The sequence below is a fragment of the Ascaphus truei genome, chromosome 4 (assembly GCF_040206685.1).
Source record: "Ascaphus truei isolate aAscTru1 chromosome 4, aAscTru1.hap1, whole genome shotgun sequence".
Lineage (NCBI taxonomy): Eukaryota > Metazoa > Chordata > Amphibia > Anura > Ascaphidae > Ascaphus > Ascaphus truei.
In genome coordinates this window covers 321,707,804-321,719,964 of record NC_134486.1, presented here as the reverse complement: position 1 = coordinate 321,719,964, position 12,161 = coordinate 321,707,804, and the positions used below count along the sequence as shown (strand labels likewise).

General features: G+C 44.6%; 2 protein-coding genes across 6 annotated transcripts in view; one reads left to right on the top strand and one right to left on the bottom strand.

The window, feature by feature from the left end:
• LOC142492127 (uncharacterized) overlaps positions 1-804 on the bottom strand; it is a 44,107-nt gene extending 43,303 nt beyond the window's left edge. For 3 of the 4 annotated variants that reach the window (XR_012800761.1, XR_012800760.1, XM_075594821.1), the window contains exon 1: positions 751-804. The gene's annotated coding sequence lies outside the window, so the exon portion shown is untranslated. The other variant, XM_075594822.1, reaches the window with a different exon arrangement.
• A 63-nt stretch (positions 805-867) lies between these two features.
• Positions 868-12,161, top strand: part of MEI4 (meiotic double-stranded break formation protein 4) — a 342,746-nt gene continuing 331,452 nt past the window's right edge. For both annotated transcript variants that reach the window (XM_075597973.1, XM_075597974.1), the window contains exon 1: positions 868-1,032. The gene's annotated coding sequence lies outside the window, so the exon portion shown is untranslated. The remainder of the gene's footprint in view (positions 1,033-12,161) is intronic.

Genomic DNA, 12,161 nt, shown 5'->3' with positions numbered 1-12,161 from the left:
TCCACAGATTAATCCATCTGTCTTCTATCGAATGGTGGATTTGAATTGATCTGCACATTTTTGTAGTGCCCATGCGCAGAGGGATTTTGGTAAAAGGGACGTATTTGGTCTAAAATATCCGGTAAAAGGATTTGGACTGGTTAGCGCATCTCTATTGAGCACAAGTGAACATACTGTACTAGGACACATTGTAGCCTAGATAGCAGGAATCTGTTAAGAGACACTTTCTATTTGGGGTTGTGGGAGGGAAGCGGAGGGCGATTGGCAGTGTTTACCTTCCAGAAAATCCCTATGTTCTCTGCAATTTGATCCCTTTCTAGGATCCGGTAACAATAAATGATTGTGTCTCCTTTCTTGCAATGCTCTCAGAGGTTTCAGAGAGCTGCTGAGAGACTCTGCAACACACTGCTGCTCAGGTCCACAAAAAAAGTGCTAATAATTTGAACCCTTTTGGGGGTGTGCGCCTGGGTGTCTATTGTTTTTATATTGTTTGCATCCCAGTATCCTGCACCCTCTTGCGTGTCACCTCCTGACAGTGTCTCCCGGTGTTTGTTAATGTATTTGTCCCTGTGTGTGTCTCCCAGAGTCCTACTCCATGTCATTTGTAGTTGTGTGCTATTTGCAAAAATAGCCAGGTGTGTCAATGAACAAAATATAAACCATAACATTTACAACACAAGGTGTATAATCGGACTTTTACAAGAGGATAAGTGAAGTAGGGCACTACAGGATTATACACTGCGCCATTACCAGTGTGGTTTCCACTGTTGGAAATTTCTGTGGTGTTTACATAACAGTCTCTTCTATACTTTTTTGTGATGTCATCAGGGAGCGCCAGAGATCTACTGAAAGACCCCGCATCATACTGCAGCCGGCGCTTCCTGTCGGCTCTGGGTTCCTCTGTGATAGATAGCATCACACAAAAAAGGAGCCAGGAAGCGAGGGCTGAGCAGAGCACATGGATCTGATGTAGAGCTGGGTCCTCCTTACGCGAAGACTACATACTCTGCTGATCTACAGCTCTGCTAGATGGTGAGTGTTTGTTTCCACTCTTCCTACATCTGCCCCTGTCAGTGTACAGTATATCTGTGTCTACCCCTGTCAGGGTATCTCTGTGTCTGACTGCCCCTGTCGCTATCTCTGCCCCTGTCAGTGAATCTCTGTGCCTGTCTCTGCCCCTGTCAGGGTATCTCTGTGCCTGTCTCTGCCCCTGTCAGGGTATCTCTGTGCCTGTCTCTGCCCCTGTCAGGGTATCTCTGTGCCTGTCTCTGACCCTGTCTGGGTATCTCTGTGCCTGTCTCTGACCCTGTCAGGGTATCTCTGTGCCTGTCTCTGACCCTGTCAGGGTATCTCTGTGCCTGTCTCTGACCCTGTCAGGGTATCTCTGTGCCTGTCTCTGACCCTGTCAGGGTATCTCTGTGCCTGTCTCTGCCCCTGTCAGGGTATCTCTGTGCCTGTCTCTGCCCCTGTCAGGGTATCTCTGTGCCTGTCTCTGCCCCTGTCAGGGTATCTCTGTGCCTGTCTCTGCCCCTGTCAGGGTATCTCTGTGCCTGTCTCTGCCCCTGTCAGGGTATCTCTGTGCCTGTCTCTGCCCCTGTCAGGGTATCTCTGTGCCTGTCTCTGCCCCTGTCAGGGTATCTCTGTGCCTGTCTCTGCCCCTGTCAGGGTATCTCTGTGCCTGTCTCTGCCCCTGTCAGGGTATCTCTGTGCCTGTCTCTGCCCCTGTCAGGGTATCTCTGTGCCTGTTTCTGCCCCTGTCAGGGTATCTCTGTGCCTGTCTCTGCCCCTGCAGGGTATCTCTGTGCCTGTCTCTGCCCCTGTCAGGGTATCTCTGTGCCTGTCTCTGCCCCTGTCAGGGTATCTCTGTGCCTGTCTCTGACCCTGTCAGGGTATCTCTGTGTCTGCCCCTGTCAGTGTACAGTATCTCTGTGTCTGTCTCTGCCCCTGTCAGTGTATCTCTGTCTGCCTCTGCCCCTGTCAGTATACAGTATCTCTGTGTCCGCCTCTGCCCCTGTCGGTGCAGCCCCGTGCGCGTGTCTCTGCCCCGGTCGGTGCAGCCCCGGGCGCCTGTCTCTGCCCCGGTCGGTGCAGCCCCGGGCGCCTGTCTCTGCCCCGGTCGGTGCAGGCCTGGGCGCCTGTCTCTGCCCCGGTCGGTGCAGCCCCGGGCGCCTGTCTCTGCCCCGGTCGGTGCAGCCCCAAGCGCCTGTCTCTGCCCCGGTCGGTGCAGCCCCGGGCGCCTGTCTCTGCCCCGGTCGGTGCAGCCCCGCGCGCCTGTCTCTGCCCCGGTCGGTGCAGCCCCGCGCGCCTGTCTCTGCCCCGGTTAGTGTGTCTCCCTGCCCCTGTCAGTGTGTCTCCCTCTGCCATTCTCTCTGCCCCTCTATGTGCCCGTCTTTGCCCCTGTCTGTTTGCCTTTGCCTGTCTCCGAAATGGGACATTTGGTCGCGACTGTTTAGCCGTGACCAAATTACCGCCGGCGTTCGGCCACAGATGGAACCTTCGCCTCAGCCGATCTGGTGCTGGAACCCCTGCCGCCAGCCGCTTCTAAGGTAAGTTTTACTGGTTAGGGGTTTTTAGAGTAACTCACTTACCTTAGCGGCGACACGACCGGCAGTGACAGTTCGCGGCGGTGGGGTGAGTCATGGCGAAGCGCCAGCCGTCACTTGGTAGAGGTGAAATGGCCAAAGCCAAATGTCCTAAACCAGCCTGTCACTTGTCACTGCCCCTGTCTGTCTCCCTGTGCCTGTCTCTGTCAGTGTCTTCCTGTGTGTCTTTATAAATCTGACTCTGTGTGACTTCCAGTATTCCCATTTGTTATTTACCTGAATATGTACAATGTCAAGATAGATAGTCTTCTGTTTTTTATTTTTTTTATTTTTTTTATAACTAGCTGTGTATGTCACTGAGCAAAAAAAAAAAGCTTGGAACAGCAGGCGTATACTGTAGTCACTCTCACATACTAATATATACTGGTATATAAATACATTTTAAGAATATATAGTAAAGTACCATATTTGCAAATAAGTCTGCAATTTTATACCACACTAATTATAACAAAAATAAAACATCTAAACACGTTTATAGTAAACAAAAATCCTCCAAAACCTTCTGGGCAAAAGTGTAAAAAATGTAATTATACAGTATATTCGTCCAATAATTTGTATTCTGTGTATCTGTACTGCTCCCATAAAAAAGATTTCTGTTCTTCAGATCTCTAATTCTTAAATGTTCTAGAAAGGAAAAAAAAGATAGCGCACGACCTCTCAGTGTAAAATTGTAAAGATATAATTATAAATAATGAAGTGGTAAAATGTGCACGTACAGCAAGGACAAATCAGTTGGACAGGGCTTGTTTAGGGTACATGTTACCGCTCTGATGGTAAGTCAACTCCGTCTGGTGAGTATCAGCTGTTCACACGGTTCTCCTCTCCAGTTACTGCAAAGATTCTTTACACAGGCTGGATAAGGCTCCGATGAAGACACTGAATCCTGGAACTCGTCTGCTTGATTGTAGAATCACAGATACAAAGTCCCTTTGATGTGGCAGTACATGTATAGGTACAGCAATGCAACAGAACAATTCACTGCAACCCCAATAGACTACTGGCTCTGGGGGATACCCACACTTAGAGCTCCATAGCACCACTTGCAGCACACTGACGTCACAGGATCACGCCGTAACAACGACCGACCTGCGCTGACTCAGATTCAAGGCTGAAGGCTAACCGGATAAGCCACAGCAGTATGCAGGGGGAATATACTTGCCAACAGTCCGTTCTACGCGTTTCGTTAGATAAACTAAATTCATCAGGAATAAGTAATGCACTAGTAAGGGAGTATTTAAACCCCATAATCACTTGCTGATTGGCTGGTCAGGGGCTCTCAATCCGCCAGCCAATACATCTACACAGTACACAGATGCAAGCATAATTAAACTAGTGCTACACAGATGTATACTTAAGCTAAAGTTACATACACATTACAAGTTACATAGTAGATAAGGTTGAAAAAAGACGTACATCCATCAAGTTCAACCTATGCTAAATTTAGACAACAGACTTTATCCTATATCTATACTTACGTATTGATCCAGAGGAAGGCAAACAAAAAACCCCAGAGTCATATCATCCAATGATACCTCGTAAGGGAAAAAGTAAATTCCTTCCTGACTCCAAGAATTGGCAATCGGATTAATCCCTGGATCAACATTCTTCCCATGTATACTTATTTGGTATATCCCTGAATACCTTTTCTTTCTAAAAAGTGTCCAACCTTTTTTTTTTTAACAAATCTATTGCATCTGCCATCATTGTCTCCATGGGTAATGAATTCCACATTTTAACTGCCCTTACTGTAAGGAACCCTTTCCATTGTTGCTGGTAAAATCGCCTTTCCTCCATCCTTAAGTGATGGCCCCGAGTCCTTTGTACTGCCCGTGGGATAAATAGTTATTTCGAAAGCTCTTTGTACTGTCCACAAATATATTTATATATAGTTATCATCAGTGGTCGACAAATCAACCAAAAATCTACTCGCCGAACCAAAAAATACTCGCCACCTAGTCCCGCCCCCAGCCCCGCTTAAAAAAAAATACATAAATTGAATAAATTCCTAGTAAGACCAACATTTGTTTTTGACATAAGTTTATTTATTGTATTACATTTTACTACAATTAGTCCTTGTTACGTGTGTGTGTATAAATGTCGGCTCTAGATAAAAAATCCAGATGTGAATGACTGACTAGTTTCCTGAACCCCTTAACCAGTGCCTGGATGCCCCCGCTTCACAATATCTAGGACAGCAATCCCGCTTGGGATCTTACCTGATCCGCAGTCCCTCAATGTCCAGGTACCTCATTCCTGCAATGCTATGTTTTGGAGGGGAGGTGTTCCCTACCTGTCTTCTGGATTAGGGGGGATTCCTGTGTCTCCCGTGTGAAGCTTGAGTCAGATCTGGAAGAAAGCAGTATAGGTTATTTTGGTGTAGGTATAGGGCGGTTAAGATATACAAGGTAAATAAAATATCGAGAGTGTGGGCGAGAGAGAGTGTGTGGGCGAGAGAGAGTGTGTGGGCGAGAGAGAGTGTGTGGGCGAGAGAGAGTGTGTGGGCGAGAGAGAGTGTGTGGGCGAGAGAGAGTGTGTGGGCGAGAGAGAGTGTGTGGGCGAGAGAGAGTGTGTGGGCGAGAGAGAGTGTGTGGGCGAGAGAGAGAGTGTGGGCGAGAGAGAGAGTGTGGGCGAGAGAGAGAGAGTGTGGGCGAGAGAGAGAGAGTGTGGGCGAGAGAGAGAGAGTGTGGGCGAGAGAGAGAGAGTGTGGGCGAGAGAGAGTGTGGGCGAGAGAGAGAGAGAGTGTGGGCGAGAGAGAGAGAGTGTGGGCGAGAGAGAGAGAGTGTGGGCGAGAGAGAGAGAGTGTGGGCGAGAGAGAGAGTGTGGGCGAGAGAGAGAGTGTGGGCGAGAGAGAGTGTGGGCGAGAGAGAGAGTGTGGGTGACTGGTGAGGGGGGTGACTGGTGAGGGGGTGACTGGTTTAGGGGGTGAGGTGACAGACTGGGTGATTGGGGGGGGGTACTTCTGGTGTCCTGCACACACGCTCTCTCCCCCATACATACATACACACACACACACACTCCCCCCCCCCCACACACACACACGCACACACACACACTGTCTCTCTCTCCCATATACATACACACACACACACACACACTCTCTCTCCCATACATACACACACACAATGTCTCTCTCTCTCTCTCACACACACACACACACACACACACACACACACACACACACACACACACACACACACACACACACACACACACACACACACACACACACACACACACACACACACACACACACACACAGTCTCCTCTCCCATATACACACACACACACACACACAGTCTCTCTCTCCCATAGACACACACACACACGCAGTCTCTCTCCCATACACACACACACACACACACACACACACACACACACACACACACACACACACACACACACACACACAGTGGACAGGAGGAGGAGGGGGGGGGATGGAGAGTGGAACAGGCGGCTCCCCACCTCCCGCCCCAGGCACCAGCCAGCCGCGACTGCGTACCACCAACCCACCCCCCGCGCCCATCTCCCGTCCCGCTCGGGCAACCAAGGGAGCGCCGTGGGCAAGGGGACCGGAGGAGGGTAGTGCCGGGGAGGGAAGGGAGTGCCGAGGGGAAGGGGGGACCAGGAATGAACACCCCCCTGCTGGGTTATCGTGAAGCTGCAGCAACTTTCTAAACAAAAAGGGAACGTACCACCTCCGGCCGGGCGGGCAGCCAGCCACGGGGACCGAGGGCAGAGGAGGGGCACCGCACCGTGCTCGGGCAGCGCACACGCATTCGCGTACACGTCCTGCAAGCTCCAAGACGCGTCACACCCGATCAGCCAATCAGGGAGGGTTTTTTTTTTTTTTTTTTTTTCATGCAGGGGAAATCTAACTGGCCACGAGCCAATTTCCACTCGCCCCGGGCGAACGGGTTTGTCGAACACTGGTTATCATATCATATCCCCTCTTAGATGCCTATTTTCTAATGTAAAAAATCTAATTTAGCTAGCCTCTCCTCCATAAGTTAAATTGTCCATCCCCTTTATTAATTTGGTGGCTTTAATTAACAACATACAAATAACACATTTAAAAACCAGTGCAACAATGTTTAATAACATTTTTATAAAAGTTGCTGAAAGAAAGGAAACAGATATTAGCAACATAACATTAATGAGCAGTACTAAAAAATATATTGGTTTGCAAGTGAGATATAAATGACAAAACAGATACAAATGATTAGAGCTGCTTGTAATTAAAAATATAAATATTTACTTCCATTAAAATATTCAATAATGGGTCATTTTCAGGGACACCAAATAAAACTATTTGAATAATATATTAAAATATAAATAATCTAAATATTGAATTCACAATGGGGAGGATACATGTCTCTAATTTCCTATTAATAAATTAAACCAAATGTCTATTTCTGCATTTAGGCCACAGTCTTCATTTTATATATCCAGAAAGATTCTTGTTTGGAAAGGGACTTCAATCTATCCCCTCCTCGTTGGATGGGGTGTACCACCTGAATCCCCTTATATGTCATTACACTAGGGTCACTCTGATATATTTTAAAGTGACGTGGTACACTATGTTTATCCAGGCCGATTTTGATATTTCTTAAGTCTTCCATTATTCTGGTCTTAATAAAGCGCTTCGTGCGACCTATATATTGGAGTCCACAAGGGCACTCCAACATATATACTGCATAAGTAGTCTTGCACGATATGCAGTCATCAATTAAGAATTGCTTTAGAGAACATTCTTTCTGTCACTCTGTAGATGACTGCGGGCTCTGCACTTCCCACAGCCAAAATTGCCCACAGGTTTAGAAGTTAACCATGATATTGCCACGGGTATATTAATACTGGGTCCAATGTCACTGGGGGCCAATACATTCTTTAAGTTTTTTGCCTTCCTATAAATAAAACTGGGCCTAGTGTCCAAATGTGGGCCCAGAATAGGATCATTGGACAAAATACTCCAATGTTTTTTAATGATAGACTGTATTTTAATTAAAGTTGGTAATAAAAGGAATCTTGATAATATTGATTTAATCTATTCTCTTATGGCTACATAATAATGATTCTCTGTCCATCTCCCTGACTTGAGTCTGGGCTATGGACAGTAGATCAGCACCATACCCCTCTGGATAAATTTCTGGTACAGCTGGTCAGATTGTTCCTTATAATCCCTTTTCAAACCACAATTTGTCCTAAATCTCATAAATTGGCCTGTTAGGTATGTTTTCAATCCAAGACTTTTTGTGGTTACTGGCTGCCAGGAGCAAGTTGTTTGTATCCACCTTTTTTTAAAATGGGTTTTTGTAATAATTTTATTCCCTGGTAGGATTTCTAAATGAAGATCAAGAAAATTAATAATATAAGCGTCTGTAGTTGAGGTGAATTTTAAATTAAGTGTTACTATTTAGATAATTTACAAATGGCTCAACAGATTCTAAATCAGCATCCCAAATGTATGTTGTTGATAAAAAGCCGCCAGACAATAACCTTGGAGGAAAAAGGGTTATTTAACCACACACAATTCTCCCAGTTCCCCATGTACAGATTCTCGTAGCTAGGGGCAAACCGAGTCCCCATAGCTGTACACAAATCTGCACATAGAACTGGAATAAGAAAAGAAAATAATTGTGGGTGAGGGTGAATTCAATTGATTTGACAACAAATTAACGTTTTTCTTTTTTGGTGTAAATTAATTTCCTTATTCAAATAGGTTTTTAATTGCCTCAACCTCAAGATCATGTGGTATATGTGTGTAAAGCGACGTGACATGGATGGTCACCCATCTGTATGTATCTTTCCACTCCACAGTTTTAAGTAAATTAAGCACTGATGTGTCCTTAATATAGGAGGGAAGTGTGCAGACATACTTCTGTAAGACGTAGTCCACATACTGGGATAATTTCGAAGTAATCGACTGAATACCAGACACAGTTGGTCTTCCTGGTGGGTTTATTGAACATTTATGCACCTTTGGGAGGTGATTAAAAAATAGGGATCCTTGGAATTTTATTAAATAAAAAATCAAACTCTGCTTTATTTATAACAGTCTGTGCGAGAGCATCATCGAGAAGGCCTGTCAACTCTCGTACAAATCCTAATGTAGGATCACTCTTGATTTTATTATAAAAGACTGGATCTTCTAAAAGTCTTAAGCTTCTTTTTCATAGTCAGAGCGATTTTGTTAAATCACACCACCTCCCTTAGGCTGCGGCCATGGTGATGGCGATGGCGCGCGTGGCGTGATCACATAGATGTGAAGCTCTATGAGGCTGTCTATAGACCGCACCAACGCGCACGGGAGCAGAGGCGCCGGGTCACGTGAGGCAGCCGGGTCACGTGAGCAGAGGCAGCAGGGTCACGTGAGCGGTTCGCCCAATGAGGGTGAACCAGCTCCGTGATGTCCTAGCCACGCCCCCCTGACTTGCCTCCCCGTCTCCTCTGCATCCATGACACAGATCTCTCCTGCTGCAGGCGGCGGGTAGAAGCCGAGTGAACGCTTGCGCCCTCTCCAGTATTCACCATGGCTGCAGCCTTATCTGCCTGACGAATTGAGATTTTTATTTTCTTGTACGCTTTTTAGCACTTTATATTCCTCTGTTTAAATTCTGTTTTTTTTGTTATTTTTAAAACAACTGACCATATTGAGAATTCATTATTTACAATATTAAAAAATGTATCAATGAAACTCCCTTTCGAGTGTGCGGATACAATTTAGACTGACTCCTATAATTGGTATGTTGATAAACATCCTCACTAGATTGTATTGTGGGTGTGTCCGTTATATCAATAGCATTAGGGCTTCTAATATTCTCTTCAGTACTTTTTTAAAAAGTGACGCTTCAATGTAAGATTGCATGTAAATTTATTGAGGTCAGAGAACTGAAACCCATTTGGGCCACAGGTTTTAGCGAAAGAGGGACCTCTATTAATTACATTTATCTGTAAGCTCAATGGAGGAGAGATTGAAGATCCCTTTAGTGGGGTCCATCAATCTTCCCACGCTGCTCTTTTTTCTTCGACGCGGGACCCCCCTCTCATCCTTCTTCGTATGTAAAAAAGTATTTTTAATCCTTCCGGGGTCTCTTCCTTTCGATCTCTCTGGCTCCCATTCTGATCTCTCTGAACCTCTGGGGGCATGGTACCTCTAAAAAAATATATATGTTAGCGCTGGTCACATTAACGCATACACTTTTTTACAATTTGTGCGCATTTTTTTTTTCTATTTCTTAAATGTTATACCTTGACCAGGATTTTCAGATAAGTGTAGGTTTCAAACCAGGATTTTTAATATGTGAAAGTGAACGAATTTGTGTTAGGTGCTGAGTGTGCGTTCCTGAGGAGAATCCCGTGGGAGGAGGCACCAGGCTGACAGATGCATATATAGTACATCTGGTTCAACTGTGCACAGGCCTTTTAATGTCTCTCCTACAGCAGTGATATACCAGTGGGGTCAGCTCACTGTCTGTGTGAGGAAGCAGGAGCCAGAGGCTAATCTGAGAAACCACATGACGATGCATGGGAAGATCTGCACCATATATTTATTTATAACATGTTTTACAAGGAAATAATAATACATTGTTAGACTTAATACTTACAGACATTTCATGGACAGTTAGGTACATTGTATGTTTTGGGCGTATTTAACAGACTACAGTTACAGACAAGATTAAAATGTGAGACAGCAGACGTCTTGAAAGAACTTAGACTGGTGGCGGCTTTGAGAGTCTCAGGTAGATTGTTCTAGTTGTGAGGTGCGCGGTAAGAGAAAGAGGAGCGACACAATTCTTTGTTGAACCTTGGGGCCGTGAACAGTCTTTTGGAATCTGATCTCAGGTGAGAAGTGCTGCGTTTGGTAGGCCTGGGAAGCTTGTTCAGATAGATGGGTAGCTTGCCCAGAAAGTGTTTGAAGGGAAGACAGGAAATATTTACTTTGCACCTGGATTCAAGAGAGCCAATCTAGTTCTTTTAGAATTTCTCAGTGATGTAGCTTGTAGTTACATTGTAGGACAACAGATTTAGTTGTATGGGGTGTCTAGGTGAGTTTGGGCAGCTCTACCATATACTATATCCCCATAGTCTATAATTGACATTAGCATCTGCTGTGCAGTGCGCTTTCTGACGAGCGGGTTAGATTATAAGCACATCATTATTATAACCCTGCACTCCTATTATATCCTGTCATAGTAATCCTCAAAATGTGATCAAGGATGAACTTGATGGTTGTCTGCAAAACCACTTATAATCAGATTCAGGCAACCTGTAATCCTCCATATCGCTGCCCGTGAATCTGTGCTGAAGCTGGGTTTGTCACACGTCTTTAAAGACTCAGTACTGGACCAAAAATCTTATCATTGCCAGAGGAGCCTGTAATGCTTTGCTGAGCCCTCTGGCAGCACAAGGATTAACATATTTATATATCATTATGTGATTGTTTTGATGAAAAGCGGTAAATATTGCCCCTCAATTAAAATTAATGTAGTCTATGAGATGAAACCATTTGAATTGTTGGTTGTTCACTGACCAGCTCTGATACCATCATATACTGTAGGTGAAAAAAGGGAAATGGAGCTTAATATCAAGGGGGGAAATAAAGGGTTACCTCTAAACCCAGTGTCCTAAGTGTGATAGTATAAGGTGGGAGCGTGAAAAACGACCTTTTTATTTTTTTTAGAACCCCAGACAACCAACTACTTTTAAATGTATCCACTTACATTTAGACTATATATTCCAAGAAAAAAATATTTATGTTAGGAAGCAGGAAGCATCTCTTTTTCTGATTTTATAAGCTTAAATATTGTATAAACCCGTACTGTCAGCACAGTACCACTACTTTTTTGTAAGCCACTTTGACCACTGTCTAAACCCACATAGGAATGTATTAAACATATTCACCAGTTCACTACCACAGATGCCTGCAACAGAGTGCTCTGCACAAAAGGGGTTATTGCTACCTTTTAAGATGGCTAACTAACTAATTACACATTTTCTAACATGTTTACTAATTCACAATCTAGTAGTGTGGCATTCATAAGACAAGACCCCTTCAAAATACATATATCCTTAATTGGACTTGATGGGATTTGTGAATTAATTGGAGAGTGCAGAGGGGTTGATTTACAGATCACGAGCCCATATCTGCATTTTTAAATGTATATTGTGTTATCAATCGGTAATATTCCCGGAGGTTTTTTTGTTTTAATGTACAATATATGAGTTGAAGATTTTTTTTTTCCTGAATGTTAAAATGATATAATTCAGGTATATATTAAACACACAGAATGTGATCATTCTCACCCTCCAATTATGGGGGTTAATGAGAATTTTAATCAGGTAGTGTTAGGACCTGCAAATTTGGTCATGCCTTGATGTGGCTTGCAGGCTTAAATGCTTTGGCCAAAGGGTTTAACTAAATGACCCTTTTTCAAGAGAATATATAGGTATTTCACTGTGTATTTTTGTCATATTGGATGTAGCTTTGGGCTTTTCTGTCATATTGGATGTAGCTTTGGGCTTTTCTGTCTTTTGAGGTATATATTTAGTGAATATACA